This window comes from Pleurodeles waltl, chromosome 2_2 (assembly GCF_031143425.1).
Source record: "Pleurodeles waltl isolate 20211129_DDA chromosome 2_2, aPleWal1.hap1.20221129, whole genome shotgun sequence".
Taxonomy (NCBI): Eukaryota; Metazoa; Chordata; class Amphibia; order Caudata; family Salamandridae; genus Pleurodeles; species Pleurodeles waltl.
The window spans coordinates 851,675,473-851,700,259 of NC_090439.1; the positions used below are offsets into that span (position 1 = coordinate 851,675,473).

A 24,787-nucleotide genomic window follows, 5' to 3' on the forward strand; every position below is an offset into this window, starting at 1 on the left:
ACTTTAGTGCCAGATTACATCCTGTGAAATAAATGTTGTGACATAAATGAGTGAGGTTTTTGCACTGTGGCAAGCTTTAAACTAACTGTAACTCACTACCTCTCAGAAACCGACTTTAAAACAGCACTTGAAGCCCTAGGGCCTGTTTTAGATATTGGCGGACAAGTTACTCCCGTGCAACGGTGATGAATATCCTGTCCGCCAAAACCTAAATCCCATTATATTTTATGGGATTTAGATTTCGGCAGACGATCTGTCACCGCTGTGACGGAGTAACTCATCTGTCAATGTATATAGCCTCTGGAATCTAGGAGGAGGATGAGCCCCACCCTGCAGTTTCCCCGACACAGCACTGGCTCCCCTGAAAGAACATCCTACATGTGTCATCAAAGGCAAAAATAAGTTCAACGGTATCACTTCAGCTCTGATGGAAATACGCTCGCCCCCAGCAAAGCCCACATTACCTTCAAGATAAGCTGCATCGCATACAAGGCCATCAAAACCAGCACCCGGCCAAACAAGATACAGAAATGAACTCTACCTCTAGTAGAGAGGACATCACCAGAGTAGAAACCGAAAACTTTGAAAGAGTATAGCAGAATACAAGCCTTCTCCATCTATGCTCCCAGGATCTGAAACAACATTCCCATGAAAATCTGAGCCCTTGCCAGCGCAGTTCAGAAGTGTTAGGTCCACCTCAGAGCACTGCATCTCCACACAATAGGATTCACCAACCACAGGCATCCCGTCTCATGGTAAATTATTCTGAATCATAACTCTCACATTCAGCGCTCTCTTGTTAGGGTCATGCCTTAAAATACCTATTTTAAAATACCTATACATGTAGAGGTACAATAATAAAACATATCTTGATCAGCAAACGTATTAGTGCAGTGTGCCAAGCCAGTAACTCTGAAACTTGCTGGAAGATATGCATTTTAAGGTCCAAGGGGGGTTTCAAAATGTTGTTCGTAATTCTCTTTGTACCCAGTGAGCTGACTTTCAACCCCCTAACAGTTGCAATTTACTCATTTCCCAAAAGCAGTAGATCTACATGCTTCAGGCCTCTATTTTACTATATTGTTATTTGGACCTTTACTCGTCAGAATGGAGTCTCTCAAATCCACAACTCATAAACTGGCCAAAATGACCTGCAAATCTGTACTGTCTCACCAGAGTGCCCTTCAGTGCTTTTTTTTTATCATTCAACACCCTCTCTCCAGAGTCTTGTATTTCCTCCCTTGGCTGAGTATATCAGCTGTTGAATGCATCGAGGTGTTCTAGGACACGTCCGTGTTGCCATGCATCCAGAGTGCCCACCCTCACCCAAGACTCAAAGATCCCTGGGACCCTAGACCTTGATCACAACATTACATATCTCACCAGCAAGTCTGTCAGAAGCTCTGAAAAGGGCATGGATAAAGGCACAGTGCGCTGCCAAGATACAGCACTGGATGTTGTTCTCCCTTACTAAGCCCCAGAGCTAGTGGAATCATCCTATTTGACCAGACTCCCTTCGATCTTGGGGGTTGAGTGTGCTTAACAGAAGGTCGGGTTCCGGGTATTCCCTTTCAGAATGAAGTGTAGATGGTTAAGTTCGGCACTGAAGTGACTTGAAATATTGTATAATTTGCAGGGCCGGCTTTAGGACTGGTGGTGCCCTGTGCGACAGTTTATTGTGCCCCCCCCCATACCACCCCCCCACCCCATGACCACCTCCTCAGTTTCACTCACTACCACCCGGCAAATGTGCCCTCATCTCTCCCCTTTCACATACATTCATGTGTTTTAAAGCACTTGTAAAGGCTGGCTTTACTAATACACTCAGCTACCCACTTAAAACATAGGGGCACATTTAAGAGCCCCTGGCACCATTCGAACGCCACATTAGCATCATTTTTTTTTACACTAACATGTTACAAGGCCAAAAATGCCGTGCCATATTTACAAAGTGGTGCAATGCATGCATTGCGCCACTTTGTATGCCTATGCGCTACATTATGCCTGCGCCAGGCATAATGTATGCAAAGGTGTCATTCCCCCGTTGGGGGGAAGGGGGTAAAAAAATGGCGCAAAAAAATTGTACAGATTTCTTAGCATCGTTTTTTTGCAGCACTTTTAACGCCTGCTCAGAGCAGGCATTAAAAGGAGACTTCTGTTTGTTACAATGGGCCTTTGAGTGCTTTGCAGGATTAGCATCAACATTTTTACGCTAATCCTGCAAAGCACCTTACTAGTGTAAAAAATTCTGACACTAGTCCCCTAACTACCGCCATGTTGCACCGTATTTGAAATACAGCGCACACATGGTGGCGTTAGGGGAGCGCTAAGGGGTGCAGGAAAAGTGGTGGAGCACTGTGTGCAGTGCCACTTTTTTCAAATATGCCCCACAGGGGCATATTTAAGAGCACCTAGTGCCATTCTAACGCAACATTAGTGTATTTTTTTTAAGCTAATGTGGCGTTAGAAGGCCAAAAAATGCTGCGCCATATTTACAGAGTGGCGCAATGCATGCATTACGCCACTTTGTAAGCCTTTGCAGTACATTATGCCTGCGTCAGGCATAATGTATGCAAAGGAGCCAACCCCCTGTTAGGGGGGCCCAAAAAATGGAGCAAAGAAATCTGAGAGATTTCTTTGCGTCACTTCTTTCCGGCACTTTTAACGCCTGCTCAGAACAGTAATTAAAAGGAGGCTTGGAGTATTGGTTACAATGGGCCTCAGGGTGCTTTGCAGGATTAGCGTCAACATTTTTGATGCTACTCCTGCAAAGTGCCGGACTAGCATAAAAAATTCTAATGCTAGTCCCCTAACTACCTCCATGGTGCACCATATTTTAAATATGACGCACACATGGTGGCATTAGAGAGGGTGCTAAGGGGCACAAGAAAAGTGGCACAGCCCTGTGTGCAGCGCCACTTTTTTAAGTATGCCACATACGGCAGTGCTTAATTTGTAAATAAAAAGGTGCTGGTGCCCAAAGCCCTCCTCTTAAACACACAGCTGCTGCAATTAAATGTGTGAACACGGAATACAGAGGCAGCGTAATCCTGAAGCCACCTTGGTCCTCTTTAATCCATTTACAGGCGCTCCTTGCCCCTTCAGCTCACTCTTGCTGATTGCTGCTTTTTCCCATTGTGACGCTTTTTCGTTTTTCTCTTCCTCCATCTTTCCCATATGTGTCTTTTTCTCACAGTAAATGCTTGAGGCAGAAAAATAATCACCGTCCCTCAAAAATAAGTGCTGGGGTTCCGCACCGGAAACAAGAAGCACAAATTAGGCACTGCCATAGGGGCATATTTAAGAACCTCTAGTGCCATTCTAACGCCACATTCGTGTCTGTTTTTTTATTTTTTTTTTACACTAATGTGGCATTAGAAGACCAAAAACGCTGCGCTATATTTACAAAGAGGCGCAAGGCATGCATTGTTCCACTTTGTAACTCTTTGTGCTACATTATGCCTGCACCAGACATAATGTATGCAATGGGGGCATCCCCCCGTAAGGAAGGCCAAAAAAAATATGCAATGAAATCTGTCAGATTTCCTTGCATCATTTTTTTCAGGCACTTTAAACACCTGCTCAGAGCAGGCATTAAAAGGAGGCTTCCATTGGTTACAATGTGCCTCTGGATGCTTTGCAAGATTAGCGTCAACATTTTTTTACGCTAATCCTGCAAAGCGTCGGACTAGCGTAAACAATCTGACGCTAGTCCCCTAACTACCGCCATGGTGAACCGTATTTTAAATATGATGCGCACATGGTGGTGTTAGGGGGTGCAAGAAAAGGAGCGCTGCCACTTTTCTTAATTATGTCCCATAGTTCTGTTTTTTGCAGCAGGCATATTAACTCTCTATGCTACTTTATGTTGAGTCAAAGCTGCCACTAGGCAAAACTCACATCTCTCTCCCCAGCAGGAACATTAATCACAAGAGGTATCTTGACATTTCAACTGTTTTTTGAAGGCTAAACGCACAAGGAACTTTTCAGCAGGTGCTTTGAAATCGCAAGTTTCGGAAGTTATTGCTAAACACAGCGCCCCCAGAGATCAGCACCCGGTGCGGTCGCACCACTCGCACCGCCCAAAAGCCGGCCCTCATAATTTGGGACTTTATACATTGAGCTATGTTCCACTACATTTTAACAACATAAACCCTTTAAATGGATCAAATTGTAGTTTATTAATTAGAGGTCTCTCACAGTGGTTTAATGAGGTGCCAAATTAGGTCGCTGGCCTGGACCTTTTCTGAGTCAGCCTTATCAAAATTGCGTTTGACACGGAGTTTATTTCTTGATTCTTCCTGGAACTAGTGGTTTCACTGCCAGTTTCATCTCGTATTAGTTTCTGAGATTAGGACAGAGGCAGTGGAGTGACGTCAGCATCGGTTTCACATGGTATTATTTCCTGAGATTAAGACAAGGTCTTGCAGCCTGGTTTTGGACTATCTTTAGTAGGTCTGTAAGTTTCTTGCGATCATATTAACACCTTGGTGTTGGATCAGAAGGAGAGGGCGATACCTCGGCTAGCTGGAGGATGACACCTTTGAACACTGCACTGATCTGGGGTGCAAATGAGAGTACATCATCAATGATGGCCGCTGCTAATTTTTACTTTCATGGCAGTATTTGAGGGTGTTGTAAGTCAGATAGGCCCCTCAAAGGGGCAGGAATTTCTGGGGTGGCGGGGGATTACCTACCATTATGGCTTTCATTTTTTTAAACTGACGAGGTAGGGGGAGCTTTCTTTCATCCATTGGTATGAGTCGAAGGCATTTAATTCTTCGTGATTGACTACCCAAATTGTCCTTCCAGATTGATAGGTGTACATATGTGTTGGTATTTGTAGAGTGCAAACCTAGCTCAGGAGCAGTGAAACCCTAAACACGGATCATGGCCCCTGAGAAAATGTAATCGTTGGGGTCGGTCAAGAGTGGGCTGTTGGGTCCTTGAAGAGTTGGGTCTTCAGATTTTTTCGGATTTGTCGGGGAGTCAGTGATGATCTCATGTCGATGAAGATGCTGCTCAAGATCAGGGGTGCGTGAATAACAAAATGCGTGCTGTCTTTTTCTTCTTGCGTTGTCTTTCTCCAGTCAGAGTATACATAGTCTGCTGGCCTGGCGTTGACTATTTTGTGTGTTTGAAAACAGGACCCCGTAGTTCTTCAGCACTTGCTTCACAGGAACCATGTACACAGTGAACAGTGGTGGTGAGAGAGCTCAATCTTGTGCTCCTCACCTTGTGTGTTGATGAAACTACAGATCCAATATATACCTGTTAACTTCGATCTGAAAGGAAGAAGTGAGTCCAATTTAAGGCTGTAATGGTCACACTTGTCCGACCTTTGTCTTTTGAGATAAATGGCTCTAGTCCACTGTATTGTACACTTATGAGCATCCTAGAATTATGAAGGCAGCTTGTTTGCGTAAACCCAGGATGGATGTGAGCTAATCTGACGGCAAGGTCGTCAGAATACAGTTTGTTGCTCATGAGGGATGTTCTCCTCAAGGTGTTTCTTTGGATGTCTTTTTACCTCTGTGTAGTAGATGTGAAAATGCATAGTAGTGTGACAGTTTCTTCTGAACTGAGTTGATGACTTCACTCTCCTGTGAGCTTGGAATCATACCAGATTACAAGGATTTGTTGACTGAGTTGTCACATTGGCAACTAGCCATAGGAGCATTTGCTACAGACCGAATGCACTACAACATTCAGGTTCAGTGTTGGATGCTTTGATTTTTTGATTCATACTCAAGACGTTGCCCACTTTCATTGGCTTGAAGGATGAGAGCTTGTTTATTGGCTTGGCAGGGTAACAGGCAGGTAATAAGGAAGATAATGGTTCTGTCATGAAGGAGATGTAAATGTAGGAGCTGAACCCCAATAATCATCTGAATCCCAATATTTAATTACCCTGATATTTTAGGCTGCAGAGTCTCCAGGTGTTCTAGTGCTTAGAGACTGTACTCCTCATCAAGTAAACACAACTTAGCAACGTTAAGAAGAAAATGTTGAAAGCATAAAGAACTGAATTCTAGATCAACAATAAGGCAAAAAGTGAATTTATTATAGAATAGTCAAAATGAAGTACAGAGAAAAATGCTTAAATTGTCATGAAGGCCCAATTACAGAAGTACAGATAAATGCAAAATCATAAGACATATTAATCCCTAGTTAGACAGAATCTTAGCAAAAACCTATAAGTGTCAAACTCATAAAGAATGTAAAAGAGAAGCATGGCAAGTCACCCACGGAAATTGAGGAAAACCCCTCGGAAGACAAAAACCTGATGTTTTATAGACAAATAACACAAGCTGTTAATAGATTCTGCAAATTCAGCATGGCATGATTAGGGTTGTGTTGCATTGGCAAATCAGAAACAACATAATTTTCTAAATCATTTGCAGTAACCCATTTCTTAAGGTAAAATAAGTCTTCCTCTTGTTCTCTCACCAACTGCACTCTGGAGTTACACTGCGCAAATGAAACATTTTTAAACAGTTGCTCTTAGAATTAAAACGACTACACTAACTCCAGCAGAAGCCCTTGAAAAGGATACTTTGAGCACACAATGGAAGCTCCATTCACAATAGACATTTTCAAACCATGTTGTACCTCACTATAACTTTTACATTATTCACTAGATGTTCTGCAGAAACAAGAGGAGAGATGATTTTGCAGCTAGACACTGATTGGGAGGGGAATGAGCAGGAGAAAGTTTAGTAGAATAGCAGAAGATGCATCCGTTTTAAGAATAATGGCACATTACAAGAAAATGTGGCATAACTATTCATAGAATTATGTTTTTAAGTGACCCTAGGTAATTGTCGCAAGCGCAACAGCATTAGTTCATCGGTTACAACTCTATGTAGCATTCAAAACACTAATTATCAGAAATAATTTTCACATGATATCTGCACATTTTGCTTATTTTCAAAATGCTACAACATAGGTTTATGATATCTTATATTGAAACAATAGGTGATGGCCCTCACAGTATTTGGAACAGTTGGTTAATCCCAGTGGATTTCTTTGGAAATATTAAATATTTTATTTTCTGGTTCGATGCTTTGTTAAAGCCAGGGGCACCTATTCCACCAACACGGGCAGGGGCCGAGATAATTCCAGTTTACAAAAAAGTGTCCCCTTTAGACCCATGCAACTATCAGCCAATACGTTTGAATGACAGCGCACAAAAAGTGTTCAGTAGAATCCTTCTTGACCGGTTACTTGCCTGGATGGGTGAGAAAGAAATACTACCCCCTTTGCAGGTGGGATTTTGGAAATGTAGAAGCACTCTGGACCAAGTCATTAGATTACAGCTTATTTTTGGGAAAATGGTGGTCCTGGGTGGAGGACTTCTCTGTTGGATTTCTCGACTTGTGGTCAGCTTTTGACCTGGTCCCAAAGTCAACTCTAGCAATAACTATGCTCAAGTTCTTTGTGGCCAAAAGGGCAAGATGCCTGGAACCATTCCCTGTCAACAGATGAGTTAAGCAGGGTTACATCCTAGCCCCCACCCTTTTTATGCTATATGTCAGTGATCTAATATCTTTTTTTACCCAGTGCTATGGTGCTGCCCCTTGTCTGGCCAACACAAGTGCTTCAGCCGTAATGAACGCAGATGACACTCTATTATTATCTAGATCATCTATAGGGTTGGAGAAAATCCTACATTACTTCAAGAATTTTTGCAGTCAGTAGGGTCTGGAAATAAATGTAGATATGACCAAGTATGTGGTTCAAAACCCCTGCCCACCCTACAAGACCTAATCCTAAGCTCCTAGCGGTCCCCTTAAAACGTGTGCAGATATTTGGGTACGTCTGGCTGACACTTACTGAGCAGCTAGACTGGCGGTGCCATATTGACAAGTGCAGGCTTAAATTGTTGCAAAATACTGGGACCCTGACTAAAGCATTACATAGGTCATTTAATTGTCTCTTATCCCCAGTGATGCAAATTCACAAACAGCAGGCACTAGGTTCAGCTCGATATGGAGTGCAGTTATGGGGGTCATAAGGACCTAGACAACTTCTTTGTTGTGGAGAACTGCTTCATACATTAAACTGACAGGCCTTCCTAGCACAGGTGAATGTCTTGCGGGGTAGTCTTCGACTCGTTTCTACTGTTAAAGGAGGACGTCACATTTGAACAGAACCTGGATGAGCTTGAACTCCCTCAAGCTAGGGCGCTGTATTTATGGTATAGGCTCAGTACTCCACCTCTTGCTTCCTTCGCTGCTAAATGGGGTAGCATCCTTGAGTCGGCCACTCCAGCCTACCCCACTTCTGGGGCTAGAGAGGAAACTGCAGGGACCTTCACACTTCTGCCCTACTTATCAAACAGGCAGAAGAAAATGACTTGCGGTATGTGGAACCTCGGGGTAAGGGGATATGGCGAGGCCCTGCGTATCAGATTAGTCATTGCCCGTAGCCTGCTATTTATTATCCATTTGGATAATTAGGCAAAAGATGAGTCTGATGCCACTTATCGTGGATGCCTCTGATGTCTGAGATCTTAAGCCTCTCATTTATGTGATAACAGTTGTCAGCCCACTAGAGGATGTCCACTCAGGATGGTTGTGTGACCCGACCCCTAATTGTGATTTTATTTACACCAAAGAATGTAATTTATAATTGCTTTATATTTATTCTTTTTTATGGTTTTTATATATGTACTATATTTATGCTTTTATGGCAAACTGCTGAAATAAAGTACTTTGATGATGGTTAAAGCATTTTGCAGACATGGCTTTTTTGCCTGGTGGTGTCATACAATACACCAACCTAAAACTGCAAAATAGTGCACAAATACACCACGAAAATACAAATCGCAGCAACACAACAGTAAAGCAAAATAATAAGTAAGTGGTGGTTATGTTCTGTTGTTTTGCGGTTGTGTTTCCAGTGCAGTGTTTGTAGATTGTGTGGGTGAAAGCGCACTTGGTGCTGCTGCTATTCGAATCTTTGAGAGCCACCACAGTGTTGAGCAGAAGAATGAAGTGGCCAATGAACGAGTATAGCACTGCTATAAAACAAAACGCTGTTTATCCATTTACTAATTAAACACATAGATTAAGTAAACACTGTGGTGATCACGTGGATGGGAAAGGCAGAGTTAAATCTTACTCTGGAGAGTGTATTTCCACAACCTGTAGCAAGATTTTGTAGGTTGTCCAAATTGTGTTATGTGCTTCATTGCCTCAGGCCCAGTATATGAGCCAAATGCTATATATAGGTTCAAAGAATGCTTAGGAGTTTGTTTCAAATGCTAGTTGTAACAAAAAAAATTGATCTCCTGTTCTGTTGAACAGTTCAATTTGGGCCCTATATATATCTATCCTAGTGGTGGTCACCACTTAGTAGTTATAGTAAGGACCTAGTTTCTATATAAAAAGCGTTTTTTTACATGCCTATATCTTTGACGCCGCTTGACGAATCTTCACAACACTTTCCAAAAACATTTGCCAGTCCCGTCAGCTGCTGCCTGGAAAGTTTTGGGGTGATCCGTCCGGGGAAGCAGAGAAAAAAGGGGGGTCACAAAACATGTTTTCCCTGTTCATTTTTCCATAGGGATTTGAAACAGCGATAGCGCAAAAACTACTGGACCAAATTACACCAAATTTGGCAGGAAGGTAGGTCCTGGTCCATAAAGAATGCTCTCATGTCTGTCTCCAGCACGTGTGCAGAGGACAGGGATGAAATGCTTCAGCAAGCACGGAGCTGCTGTCAAAGCAGATCCGTGCTTGCTGAAGCAATGGTACTGCAGGGGAAGCCTTAAGGTAGCCCGTAAAGAGGGCATTTTATTAGAAAACTAATAAGAACAATAACAAGGAAACAAATGAGGAGGGACCGCGGGGGAGACCTTAAGGGCTCCCTCGCAGTCCCAGATAGCCCATAAAGGGCTAAAAACAAATGCAATAAAAACATTTTTTTTTTTTTTTTTTAAACACAGCAGCTCAGTATGACGGTCGCCTACCTTCACACTGAGCTTTAGGGGTTCGAGTTCAGCCGGACTCATTTCATTTATTTTTTATACAACATTTTTTTTTTTTTAATTACATTTTTGATTTTAAATTGGAAACAAATAATTCTTTCTAATTATATCAGACATCAAACTAAAAACTATATCTCTCTCCCGTTCACTTTGTTGCTCTCTCTCTCTTTTTCATGGAATTCGCCCACTCACAAACCCACTCGGACACTTAGAACACACACACACAGTCCCACTCAGACCCTCATGCACCCACTCAGACCCTCATGCACCCACTCAGTTACGCACCCACTCAGATCATCACACACCCACTCACACACACTGACACACTGATGCACCTACTCAGACCCCCACACACTGACACACCCAGTAAAACACTGATGTACGCACTCTCACACCCAGACAATCTGACATCCACTCACCCCCAGATACACCCTCTCACACCTAGAGAAGCAGCAGCCAACTCCCGCTGCGCACAACCAAAGTGCTGTGCACACTGTGGTTTTGGTTTATGAGGTGTTGGCCACAGTGTCTGTCTGCATGCCAGGTCTTGCGGGCAACCTCCCCTGCGCACAGGTGAAGGCTGTGCATGGTGCAAGGTTGGGTGCTTGTAGGGGTTGGCCTCAGGGCCTGGCCTGTGCACGCCCGAAGGCCACGCATGGCGGTGTTTGGTTTAACGTATAGTAATTTAAATTACCATATGTTAAAAAAATCCATAGAAATTCACTGAAAAAACAAAGGTTACAGGGAGATCATAGTTAGGAAATAGAATTAAAAAAACATAGAAATTCACTTGCGTGTGTGTATGTATGTTCATATATATATACACACACACACCCCAGATCGCTCTACAGGTTTAGGCATTGCTGCTGTGCGCATGAACTGCGCACATACAAACAGAACAATAGGCACAAAATAACTTAGACGATATTGACACTAATATCACGCCATAGGAGTGCTCGGGAATATGCCTTTGAGGCGATTACTGGAACCAATTGGGATGGACACGTGAAAGCTCATCTTTTGGTGTAGATAGAAGACATGCCGCCTAATGATGACACGTGGGATAGTGGGCTTTCTGAAATAACACACTGTTTGTCAGTATGACCTTTTCTTGGCCTCGGTGTCCAGGGAGCACGCATCACACGCACACATGAAGGAGGCGTTCAAGGCCTGTCACGTACACACATTTTTGTGCCTGCTCACAACGCCTGTTACCCAAAAATGTCCTTCGAGGAGACCGCTTCTTCCCTCCCGGCTTGCAGGGCAGACTCCGCCACGACAGGCGAACTTAAACATTTCAATCTGCCTCGCTGGAGAACTATCTGTCTTGTCTCCGTGTCTGGTTCTGTTTAGAGGGGGCTGAGCTCAACACCCCCTTGTTTAGTGTGTCGAGCCAAGTGTAGTGTATTCCTTGCAGCATTGAGATGTGGCGTCTAAACACGCCAGTGGGTTCGTGCTGTCCAAGCCCAATCGAAAGACAACCGATGGCAAGTGTTTAACAAGCTTTGACAAAGCCAGTAAGTCTCGTCTTCTTGACCACTTGAGGCCAGTTCGAAACTGGTGCCCATCAACCTGAGCTCGTGTTTTGACATGAGCAGCGCGGCATGTATAGATGGCAAAGTTTAGCTGATTTTTGATTTCAATGAAAAGCAAGTTACCCCTAAGCGCATCATGTGCGCTAGAAGGGGTTGTCCCTGGCCCTAAATGAACGCACAGCATTATAGTGTGCTGCGTAGAGCATGGGTATTTACTCAGATTTTCTCAGGGGCCAAAAAGTACAGTTTGGGTAGTGCCTGAGGGCCGCATCTATGCGGTGGCACCCCCAACTCGTTCCCCCGTTTGCTTATTTATTATTTTTTTTGAAAAGGCATAAGACTCTGTTTCAAGAAAGCACACTAGTGCAATACCAAAAAGTGCATTTCATGCAACTTTTATATACTAATCCGTTTGGGGTTGTTAAGCTTAAAGATAAAAATGCTCACCTCATTTTGTAGGTGCAAGCATTCATTTTAGTTTGTGCCCAAAAAAAGGCACGACTGCTGTCATGGTACCTTTTTTACATTATTTTCAGCCATGCTTCATATACACCACGGCTAAAAGTCTTTGCCAATGTTTGTCAATGGCTGTTCGGGTAAGGTGTCTGTATTAATTTTATACACCATTACATGTAAGTTAAAGACCCCCATTTTAGCTACAGACCCCCATTTTAGCTACAGATGTTGTTCTTTTTAACTACCTGAGTGACTCCCTCTCTCCCCACACTCACTGACTCTGGCCCACCTTACTTACAATCAAAAATCGAATACATTCGTTTTCTCTTTTCAGGCATAAGCAGGACTGCCTTGCAGAAACTACAAACTAGACAGGCTATAAAAACAAAGCTCATTAGCAAAATAGCACAAACATGCCTTTACAACAACGTACTTTTTGTCTCATAGCTTTGTTTCTACAGTCATTTCAGCTTGTTGTATGAGCAAGTCAGCCCCGCCCATAAAACAAGCTTCACTAACTAACGGAACAAGCCCAGAAACGCAAAATTATATTGCTTGGTTCATACCAGCAACAAGGAAAACGGCACTCGGGCAGCTTTCTCTCGGCTTTCCAGTGGACTCGAAGGAAGATCTGCGGGCCGCAAGAGAAGGGTGCCGGGCAGCCCGCGGGCCGTACTTCGAGAACCTCCGGCAGCTCAGTGCTGTCTGCACCGCGTGATGCGGGATCCGTACAACGTTACCACTCCTGGGCTCTGCCAGCAACAAATGATGAAGTCCAAAGCGCATTTCAAAATTAGAAATCTCCTGGTCAGATTTTTTCATTGGATATAATACCTTACATGAGCCACATGAAGACCGTGTTAAACAGTAATACGGGCCTAAAGGCTGTATGAAAACATTTCATTTGTAAAATCTTAAAATTCTAATCAGTTTCATTCGCCTCCATTGGTCTAAATGACATGTATCTGGCTTAGAGATCCCTCATGCAGCTCTATTCGAAATTCTTCAATTTAAGACTTTCACCAGCACAAAGCATTCTCATTGACATATTTTAAAACAATGTGAACACTTCATAAGAAACTGGTACAATAGTATATTCTCATCGCTCTCTAAGGTCACGCCTCCAGGGAGAGCCATTCATAAGAGTTACTCAAAGCATAGTTGTAGGAGGCTGGCCTGGCTTGTAGTGCGTACCAGAGGTACTTACACCTTGTGCCAGGTCCAGTTATCCTTTATTAGTAGAATAGAGGTGTTTCTAGCAGCTTAGGCTGATACAAGGTAGCCATGGCAAAGCAGCTTAGGCTGAACTAGGAGACATGCAAAGCTCCTACTATACCACTTATATCATATAGCACAATATCATAAGAAAACACCATACACAGTTACTAAAAATAAAGGTACTTTGACAATATGCCACAAGTATCTCAGTGAGTACCCTCAGTAAGAAGGTAAGTAATATACACAAGTTATATGTACACAAACCACAAATAGGTAAGTAAGAGTCAGAAAAGTAATGCAACCAGTGTAGAATTACAGTAGGTTGCAATAGGCAAGCATAGGTATAGGGGCAACACAAACCATATACTCCATAAGTGGAATGCGAATCACGAATGGACCCCAGACCTATGGGAGCTTGTAGAGGGTCGCTGGGACTGTAAGAAAGCGGTCAGGGTGTCCAAGATACCCCACCCCAAGACCCTGAAAAGTAGGAGTAAAGTACACCTACTACCCCAAAAGAGCACAATAGTCGTGATAGGGGGGATTCTGCATGAACAACAAACACCAGCAGTGCACGGACAATGGATTTCCGGACCTGAGGACCTGCAAGGCAAGGGGACCAAGTCCAATAGTCGCAACAGTGTCCAGGGGGGGCAGGAGCCCAAGAAACCCCGGATGAAGGTGCAAGGAAGCTGCCTCCGGATGGAAAAAGCTTGGAATTCTGCAAGAACAAAGAGGACTAGGAACTTCTCCTTTGGAAGGAAGATGTCCCATGTCGCGATGAAGGTTGCAGAAGTGTTCCCACGCAGAAATACTGCAAACAGGCCTTGCTAGCTGCAAGGGTCGCGGTAGAGGTTTTTGGGTGCTGCTGAGAACCAGGAAGGACCAGGATGTCGCCCCTTGGAGGAGGAGACAGAGGGGACGCTCAGCAACTCAGAGAGGCCTCACAGAAGCAGGCAGCACCCGCAGAAGTACCTGAACAGGCACTTGGAAGATTCCCGAGAACTGGAGTCCACGCAGAGTTACAAAAGAGGGTCACACGATGTCAGAGGCCAACTCAGCGGGTTGAGCACTGCAGGACGGAGTGCTGGGGACCCAGGCTAGGCTGTGCACGAAGGAAATCCTGGAAGAGTACACAGAAGCCGGAGCAGCTGCAAATCACGCAGTACACAGGTTTGCAGTCTAGCGTGGGGAGGCAAGGACTTACCTCCACCAAACTTGGACTGAAGGGCCACTGGACTGTGGGAGTCACTTGGGTAGAGTTCCTGTGTTCCAGGAACCACGCTCGTCAGGATGAGAGGGGACCCAGAGGACCAGTGATGCAGTTTTTGGTGCCTGCGTTAGCAGGGGGAAGATTCCGTCGACCCACAGGAGATTTCTTCTGTGCTTCTGGTGCAGGGTGAAGGCAGGCGACCCCCAGAGCATGCACCACCAGGAAACAGTTGAGAAAGCCGGCAGGATGAGGCGCTACAATGTTGCTGGTAGTCGTCTTGCTACTTTGTTGCGGTTTTGCAGGCATCCTGGAGCAGTCAGCGGTCGATCCTTGGTAGAAGAGGGAGATGCAGAGGAACTCTGGTGAGCTCTTGCATTCGTTATCTGAAGAATTCCCCAAAGCAGAGACCCTAAATAGCCAGAAAAGGAGGTTTGGCTACCAAGAAAGGATGATTGGCTACCAAGAAAGGTAAGAGCCTATCAGAGGGGGTCTCTGACGTCACCTGCTGGCACTGGCCACTCAGAGCAGTCCAGTGTTGCCCCCAACACCTCTGTTTCCAAGATGGCAGAGGTCTGGGACACACTGGAGGAGCTCTGGGCACCTCCCCTGGGAGGTACTGGTCAGAGGAGTGGTCACTCCCCTTTCCTTTGTCCAGTTGCGCGCCAGAGCAGGGCTGGGGGATCCCTGAACCGGTGTAGACTGGCTTATGCAGAAATGGGCACCATCTGTGCCCATCAAAGCATTTCCAGAGGCTGGGGGAGGCCACTCCTCCCCAGCCCTTCATTTCCAAAGGGAGAGGGTGTAACACCCTCTCTCAGAGGAAATCCTTTGTTCTGCCTTCCTGGGCCAGGGCTGCCTGGACCCCAGGAGGGCAGAAACCTGTCTGAGGGGTTGGCAGCAGCTGCAGTGGAAACCCCGGAAAGGCAGTTTGGAAGTACCCGGGTTCTGTGCTAGAGACCCGGGGGATCATGGAATTGTCACCCCAATACCAGAATGGTATTGGAGTGACAATTCCATGATCTTAGACATGCTACATGGCCAAGTTCGGAGTTACCATTGTGACGCTATTACATAGGTAGTGACCTATGTATAGTGCACGCGTGTAGTGGTGTCCCCGCACTCACAAAGTCCGGGAAATTTGCCCTGAACGATGTGGGGGCACCTTGGCTAGTGCCAGGGTGCCCACACACTAAGTAACTTGGCACCCAACCTTCACCAGGTGAAGGTTATACATATAGGTGAATTATAAGTTACTTATGTGCAGTGGAAAATGGCTGTGAAATAACGTGGACGTTATTTCACTCAGGCTGCAGTGGCAGGCCTGTGTAAGAATTGTCAGAGCTCCCTGTGGGTGGCAAAAGAAATGCTGCAGCCCATAGGGATCTCCTGGAACCCCAATACCCTGGGTACCTAAGTACCATATACAAGGGAATTATATGGGTGTACCAGTATGCCAATGTGAATTGGTAAATTTAGTCACTAGCCTGTTAGTGACAAATTTGTAAAGCAGAGAGAGCATAACCACTGAGGTTCTGGTTAGCAGAGCCTCAATGAGACAGTTAGGCACCACACAGGGAACACATACAGGGCACATACTATGAGCACTGGGGCCCTGCCTGGCAGGACCCCAGTGACACAAGGGCTGAAACAACATACATACAGTGAAATATGGGGGTAACATGCCAGGCAAGATGGTACTTTCCTACAATAGTTCTTTTTCCTCCTTAGGATAAAACTCCTATAAAATAGGTAAGCCGGTCTGAATAAAAGTTTTTTCTATTTTTATAATGCAGACATAGCGCCACTGGTGGTTCTGACCTGTGCACTTAAGATGAAAATGTGACTATTGTGCCAGTGAGGAATCGCACGGCCCTATATGCCGCGTTGAATCCAGGAATCCCACACTTTTTTCAAAAGAAGGCTCCTCCTGATGCAATAGGATATGAAAGGTCCAATCTACGTTTTCTTCCTTCTAAGACTAGAAACCCCTCTACATGCAAGACCGTATCTAAGCCTGAATATCGCTCTGTGCAGGTGACGTTCTCCTTTGCATTCTTGATCTCTGGTTCAGGATCCCCACGTGGCTATACGTGGTTTGTGAATTCAAACCTCGCTGCAGGTTCTGCTCTAAGTTGCTGTGCGCCACCCTGCTGTTGGAGTTGCATTGGCTAATTGGCCTTTTTGCTCAGAACCACCTCAACATAAATGAAAACTAGCTGTAATATTTAGGTACTGAAGTTAAAACAAAATTGAAACATTTCAGAGAAAAAGATCTTTCTCAGGGGTTGCCCTGCATAGGGACAACCTCTTCCTTATCCCATTTGGGAAGGGCATCTCTATTCAATATGATATCCCTTCCAGGATTTTTATATGCTCTGGACAACACCCCATATTTGGCCCAGAGGCCTACTTTAAATGAATTGATTCTGTACTTAGAACTCTACTTTGAGATTCAAAGACTCAGCACATATAACTTTTCAGAATGTATTGGTATATGAAGAAGCATATCTTTACCCTCTGTATGGGCTAAATATGAGCTTTTACTTTTGGCTTTTGTGAATAATTAGGCACACTCCTCCTAAAAGCATACTCCTCCTAAAAGAAACGCTCACATGAATGGCCACGGCACACATGGTCCACATCTCTACAGAGGGAAGAGAATTGATGCTTTACTGCAACCAAAGGCTGCATGATTAAGTCATGTAAAATCTAGTGGGATGACGGGGTACGACTGCATAAGACTAGTTTATGGGTGAGGGTCATGCTCTGTGAAGTCTCTACTGAAACTGTGCCAGGTGTATGTTAAGATTGTTTTTCCCCAACTGGATGATATCCTTTACCCAAGCGCAGAGTTTGACCTAATGCTAGCAGAACTGTTCATTATCTTTATGTCCGATGTACTCAGTATGTGTATATCTTTGTCTGGTGCACTATACAAGATCACGCACCAGTTGAAGCCCAGGTAGTAATAGATCAAGTAGGGTATACGATTTATCGCAGTGTCCTTTGTAGTATTCTGAACTCTCCGCAAGACTGGAATGAAAGATGGAGAATTGACCTCCCAGCTGGGGAACTGGGTCCTCCTGTAATGGAAACAGCAATGAGGTAGCCAGCAAATCAAGCTTGAGACTGATATAACTGAAACTTCTACACAGTGGATAATTTAATAAATTTAAACTGTTTACCCTAGGTCAAAGTGAATGTTCTACTTGCGTACATTTTATTGCTTTTTGGGGATAAGATGAACACTGAATGAACAGTCCTAGCGGTGGTTATATCATTACCTAAGAGACTACTCTGCGAATATGGGATGGGCTATACCTACCCAAGTACATGAAGTCTAATTTAGCTTTATGACTGATCCTGGAATTGTATCGATCTTGGATGCAGCAGCATCAAGGACCCAGAAGGAGAACGATGGACGAGGGGAATGCATTGGTGCCTAACCCCCAAAATATACATATACAAAGGTTGTTTGCCCTCTACTGCGTAGGAAAATGTCTGGGTCACATGGCGCAATGCAGGATTGTGATAGGAGACGATCAGTGATTTGGGTAAATGCAAACAAAATACACTGAGTGTAAATTAACTAAAACATGTTTGACACCACTGATATATAATCAAGCCTGAAGCCATGTGACATGTATGCTTATTCCCATGTACAGCTATGGACATTCTTTTGTTTTTACTGAACCCACTTGAATGGTTACCCGTGTCGTTTTCTAACTGCTTGGTGGATTATTTTGTAATAGTAATGCTATTTGGACTTATTTTTCACATGCTAATGAAAGACTCCTTCTATGTTTCCACATTGGAAAAAGCATGCATACAAATTTTTGTCAATTATATTTCATGAAAACAATGTACAAGGTAAAGATGTCCCCATGAAAAAAAAAAATGCACCAGTTTCCTGCAAGACAGATATTCCCATTGCTTACATGTCTATCAAGTTGTACCAAATCCGAAATTGAGTAAATCTTTTTTGGCATGTATAATAAAACACTTCATCTGGAAACTACCCTGGAATAAGCTAATAACCAAACGAAAATACTCAATATTCAGTGCATTTTACAAATGCAAACTGTATAACATATGTAACACACTCACTGCCCTGCAGTCTCAACCCCCCCAGTTCTTATTATCCGTTACATCAAAGGAGTAATATTTACTTTTAAAACTATACATACCTAATTCAGTATAAACATGCAATTCATTAGTGAGCTAACCGCATTTCTTCATATTTTTCTAAACACTTTCACCTCTAACTTTGCAAGTATTCAATATTTTTTTTTTTTATAAAGATATTTTTTATTGATATCAAACAGATACAAAACATAAATATGCATACACACCAAACTAAAATAACAGAAATTGAAACGTACACTTGATAAAAGCACTGTGATTTAAACTCCTTCCTTGACAATAAATGATAAAACATAAAGTAAAGCAATAAATAATGAAAAATTGTCAAGTGTAAAATGTAGAATGTAAGGAATATAAGGTATAATAGTGATTGGGACAACCTGATAGGGACCTGGGACCTGATTCTTTCAGTTTTTAGTTTTGTGGATACATAGTATGTGTGGGCCAATGTACCATGTGGTGTCAAGTTTGGAAAGCTCCGCCCTTACCTGTGGACTATCATTAAGTGAGGTGGATGGGGTCGGAGGGAGCCCCTGTCAGGAGGTCGCCCCCTCTGTGTGAGCTTATCTGAGGTGGACCCTCCTCTGCAGTAGTCTCCACCTCCCACGTGCCCTCCCACTTCCCCCATATCTTGTTATATTTGTTTGGGCATCCTCTGGCCTCATATACAGGTTTCTCACACATCGCACACCAATCAACCCCTCTCTTCCATTTGGACAGTGTGGGAGCTACTCCCGCCTTCCAGTCCGTCATGATGTCCCTCTTTGCCACTAGACATGCCACTCCCACAAAGTCCAGATCCCCCATAGCCCCCAGAATGAGTGGAAGTGGGGCGGCCTCCACCTCCGTTTGCAGAACCCCGGAGATCTGTCTCGTTATTGTCCTCCAGTATGTCGATATGACGGGACAGTCTTAAACCATGTGGAAGAAGTCAGCATCGGGCTAGAGCATCGGGGACAGGCGGAGGTATGCCGTAGACCCGCCCTGAAGAGCCTCACAGGCGAGAGGTAGGCTGTGTGTAGGAAGAGTGTCTGGAGTACTCAAAATCGGGACGACATAGCTAAGGTCCTAGGGGCCATCAATGCGTTTGTCCAGTCTGAATCTTCAATCAGGCCAACCCACTCCTCCCATTTCCGCCGGAGACCTGTAAGGGGGGGGGCAGTGTTAGTGAGTAAGGCACGATAAAGCTGGGAGATCCCTCCCCTACCCAGGTCTCCCATCAGGGTTCTCGCCTCCATAGGGCTATGTTCTGGGATGGTATCCCATGGTTTAATATGTACCAAGAGCACGTGTCTAAGCTGTAGGTATTTGTGGAATTGAGTGTTATTTAGGGAGTATGGTTCCCGGAGTTCCGCGAAGGATCTCATGTGTGATTCCCCCCAGATGTCCCCCAGGGTAGATATCCCTATAATGTGCCACTTTCGGAATCCCTCTAACTTTGAGACCTCCCGTAGGTGGGTCCCCCGCCACAGGGGAGTCTGTTGGGTAAGGCGTCCCCACCAGCCCGTCACTCTCTGGGCCGTGCGCCAGCCCAGCAGTACTATCTTCGTGACATTAGGGGTGTCGCGGGGAACACAACCCCTGTATAGGGCGTCAAAGACACCAGAGTGACCGAATGACTGAAGTTCGCATCTGTAGGCAGGGTCAGACCAGCCTCCTCCCAGCCAGTCATTGATCACTAGGAGGTGCGTGGCTAGGTAGTAGAAGTATATATTTGACATGCTTAGCCCTCCTTCATAGGTGTCTCTTTGGCATGTGGCTAGGGCTAGTCTAGGTCGGGAGCTGTGCCACAAAAATCGACGAGCCACTGTGTCTGCCTCTTTCGGGGGATTGGGTGCGGAAAGTTCTGCAGGAGGTATAGGAGTCTGGGGACTATCATCATTTTGTAAAGAGCTATTCTTCCCAATAGGTTGAGGGGTAGGCTCGTCCATCTCTGGAGATCCGCTCTAACTTTTTTGGTGAGCGGCGTGATGTCTAGTTCCCATGCCTGCTCGGGCAGTAAGGCTATGTGTATGCCTAAGTATTTGAAGTTATTTCTACGGATCGGGATATCACTTTGCCAGTCGATGCACTCTCTAGAAGGGTGTAGGGGAATCAGGAGGGACTTACTGGGGTTCAAGGTCAGACCCGAAGCCTGAGAGAAAAGGCCCAAGAGTTCCAGGATCCGAGGACCGCTTGTGGCCGGGTTTGAGACGTAGATGAGCACGTCATCCGCGTATAGTGCCACTCTGTCTTCAGGGCCTTCGGGCCATGCCCAACCCTCCATCAGGGGATCTTCTCGTAACAGCTTCGCCAGGGGTTCTATCACAAGGGCAAAGAGCAACGGGGACAGGGGACAACCCTGACGAGTACCGCAACGAATGGGGAGTAAATCGGAGGCCACCCCGTTCACCTGGACACGGGCCGTCGGGTTGGAGTACAGTAATTTGACAAGACCTCGGAACTTTGGTCCAATCCCGTTGTGTCGGAGGACTTGTTCCAGGTAACACCAGTCCACTGTATCAAAGGCCTTTTGAAAATCTAGGAGAAGGGCCAGCGGTGATCGAGACAGGACTCCACGGTGCACCAGAGCTGAGTGCAGTCGCCTAATGCAGTGTCTCGTGCTGCTGGAGGGCATGAACCCGCATTGGTCAGAGTGTATTAACGAGGAGAGAACGGGCTTCAGTCTAGTGGCAACTACTACTACTACTACTACTACTATTGCCAGCACTTTGATTTCAGAGTTAAGTAAGGAAATGGGCTGGTATGCCGAGCAGTTGCGAGTCGGAGGTTGAGTCTTTGGAATTACCACAATAGTGGCTTGGTCAATCTCGGGTGGGAAGTGGCCCACCCTCTCAGCCTCCTCATACATGTTGAGGAGGTGGGGGCTTAGTATGTCGCTACAGCGACGGTAAAGTTCTGACGGAAAGCCGTCTGGGCCAGGTGTTTTGCCCGAGGATAATTTGGTTGTTGCCTCAGCTATCTCTGCAAGGGTTAAGTCCGCGTCTAAGACCTCTTTAGTCCCCTGAGAGGTCCGAGGAAGCATGACGTCCATCAGAAGGGGAGATTCTCTCTCTGCCAAGGGTCTGGGGCGTTCCGCATACAACTGCGCATAATATGCAGCAAATGCCTGTGCGATGTCGTCTGGGGATCTGACAAGTGTCCCTGACTCGTCCAGGATTTCCGGGATGACCCTGTCGGCTAGGGGTCTTGTGGCCAGCCAGTGTAGGAGCTTCCTATTCTTATCTCCCCAGCCATATATATGGGCTGCCTTCACTCTCCAGATATGTTTTGCGGAGTCAAGTGCTAGATGTTTGAGTTCTTCCCTGGTCTTAGTGAGTTGTCTCAGTGTGGAGGCGTGCAAAACTCCTGAGCCTTGGCGCTCTAGTCGTAATGCCTTGGCCTCCAAGGCCGATAGTTGTTCGTCACGGGCGTGTTCCCGGATACGAACAAGGTGTTTGGCATATCCCCGGAGGGTGGCCTTGCCTGCCGCCCATATTGTGCCCGGGGATTCCACAGAACCCAAGTTGTGTTCATAATATTGGGGGAGGTGCTCTCTGATTTCTTGGGTGTATTCGTCCTCTTGTAGGTGCCAGGCATTCAGGCGCCATGTTGGGCGTTAGGTCGGGTCCAACCCTCCCAGTCTAACATGGACAGGTGAGTGGTCGGAGACCCCTCAGGGCAGAATCTCTGTGCCCGTGACGCTAAGTACATCTTGGGCCGGCATAAATATAAGGTCTATTCTAGCCTGTGAATGGTGGGCCGCCGAGGTGTGCGTATACTGCTTCGTTCTTGGGTGCCAAGTTCTCCACACGTCGCACATACTATGGCCATCTACCCATCCACGCTTTTATCCATTCTGTCAACGCATCAGGAAATTGGGAACCTGTTAATGGGTCCGAGTTCGGTTGTCCCAGGCAAAGAATAATAAGAAAAACAATAACAACAACATGCAAAAGGAAACTTAATAAAATAATCTCTCTAAGTCTCTTTGTTAACTTCACACAACCCAACACCCCACCTCCCCATACTTCAACCCTGGAAGCATCTGTTGCCCAACTACCCAACCTGGGTAACGCAGCCAGTTGGAATGTTACTATATCGAAGTGATGGACCCCATCATTCAGACGGATTATTCGTTCATTAGACAGTAAAAGTTAGTTGTGGCCCATTGGCCCGAGAGCAGGGCGGCGGCCGGCCACTGCTTGTATGTTTCAATATTTGCCTGGTGGCCCCACGTGAAGCCATGCCCCATCAGCCGGACCCCGCGAGGGGACGTTGATGATTGTCCATGTATGGGGGATTGGCTCAGGTTGTCGCCGGCCGATGTCTGCACCGGGGAACGAGAGCCTGGAGTCTCGGCACCATTCGCATCTGACCGTGGGCCCGTCTCCAACCCAGGGTCCTGTCCGGCTGGGCCCCCAGAACCCTTCTTCTCCCCCGTCTGGACCTGGTGCGCTTGCGACCTCTCCGCGGGGCCAGCCGGGGACCAGGGTTCTCCCGGGCAGCGGCGCCCTACCCCGGCGGGCCCCGCCGGCTCCCATCCCCTTCCTCCGTCAGCCAGTCCAATGCCTCCTCAGGCGAGTCGAAGAAGAATGTTTTCCTGGCCATGATGACTTTTAGGCATGCAGGAAAGAGGAGCATGTATGAAAGTTGCATCGCCCGTAGTTTCTGCTTGACTTGCTCAAAGGACCGGCGCAGGGCCTGGACCTCTCTGGTGTAGTTGGGAAATACTAAGATCTTGTCATTGTTCCAGCAGAGGTTGGTAACCCGTCTGGTCTCTCTCAGGATGTTGTCCCGGTCTTTAAAGTAAAAAAACGTGTGATAACGGGTCTTCTGGGGCCTCCAGGAGGAGGTCACGGGCCAGGGCCCTAAGGGCCCGCTCGATAGCGAACCATGGCGAAAGTACATGCTCCGGCATCCAGGTTTTGATCCATTGTTCCAAGAACTCGGTGTTTTGTTTTCTTCTGCGCCTTCTGGAAATCCTATGAATCGAAGGTTATTGAGGCGGGAGCGATTCTCCGAGTCTTCGGCACGTCGGTGCAGTTCTCCAGTGCGGGACAGCAGCTGGGTTACTTTGGTCCGGAGGTCAGCCAGGTCGTCTTCAGTCTGCGAAACGCGGGCCTCCACAGTGAGGATACGACCCACCGCGTTCCTGAGGTCCTGTCTAATGAGGCCGATGTCTTCTCTGACCTCGCCAATTTTAGTCTCGACGGCGAGCTGCAAGGTCTGAATCGCTTGTAGGATGGCGTTTACCCCGTCTGGCGAGGCGGGATCCCCGACGGGGGCATCTCCGGCGCTCTGCGTAGCGGCCGGCGCTGTGAACTGGTCAATCTTTGGTTGGGAGGTTGATGGGTGTTTTGATGCTTTGTCTTTGCCCATGGTTCCGCGGGGGGGCCATGACGCCGCCGCAGCGCCTCGCGCGGTTCCGCTTTTAAAGTTATTTCTCCACTGGTTTCCCGGGGCTCAGTTTGGCCAGAAGAGCAAATGTTCAGACCACCAGAGCAGGGGGCGCCAAACAGGGCAACGAGACGCACCGCTCCGCTGTCGCCAGGGAGGACCGGTGGGCCCCAGGGACCTCCAGTCCCCTAGAGGTAAGATCAGGGTGTGTAACAGGCCTCACATTTAGCCCCAGAAGTCTACCCCAGTCCGTCTCGGGCCAAAACCCCCGACTCGACAGGGGCGATCAGACCCTTCCACTCTGAGACTGGACCCGGCCAAGGATCCAGGCCAACAATCCACAAGTACGACCCACAGGCTCAGGCAAATGTCTCTGCTCCCCCCGCAGCGCCAAGGCAGGTCGCCCCGTTATCACCCACCTCTGCAGCCTTGTTCTGCCCTCCTAGTCCAAGGGGGGTTGGAAATCCCCAGTCGTCTTCCACAGGGCGGCCCCAGCAGGAAGAAACTGCCGCTCCAGGGGCCTCCCAGCCTGAGCCTCCCGAGCCGGGCTCCAATCCAGGAGAAAGGTGCCACCCCCCTGGGCGCCCACTTGCAAGGAGCCTCCGCTGTTGTTTCTGGGGGGTGGCCGAATGCCCCCCCTTCCTCCAGTGTCCCACAGGGTCTGCCTGGTTGCCGCTCCCTCTCGCGCGCCGGGTCTCCCCCTCCAGGCCGACGCCCCAGGGGCACTCTGTGCGGGTCCGCGCACCCCTTCCGACGGGGCCGTCCGATGGAGACGCGCCGTGGGCCCCAGATAGGCCAGAGAAGCCTTCGCGGATCGGGCAGCTTTCAAAGCGGACGCGCCGCCATCCG

General features: G+C 46.7%; 1 protein-coding gene across 2 annotated transcripts in view; it reads left to right on the top strand.

The window, feature by feature from the left end:
• The window catches only part of ESRP1 (epithelial splicing regulatory protein 1), a 289,890-nt gene that overhangs the window by 202,563 nt on the left and 62,540 nt on the right, over nt 1-24,787 (top strand). The gene's annotated exons all lie outside the window — the stretch shown is intronic.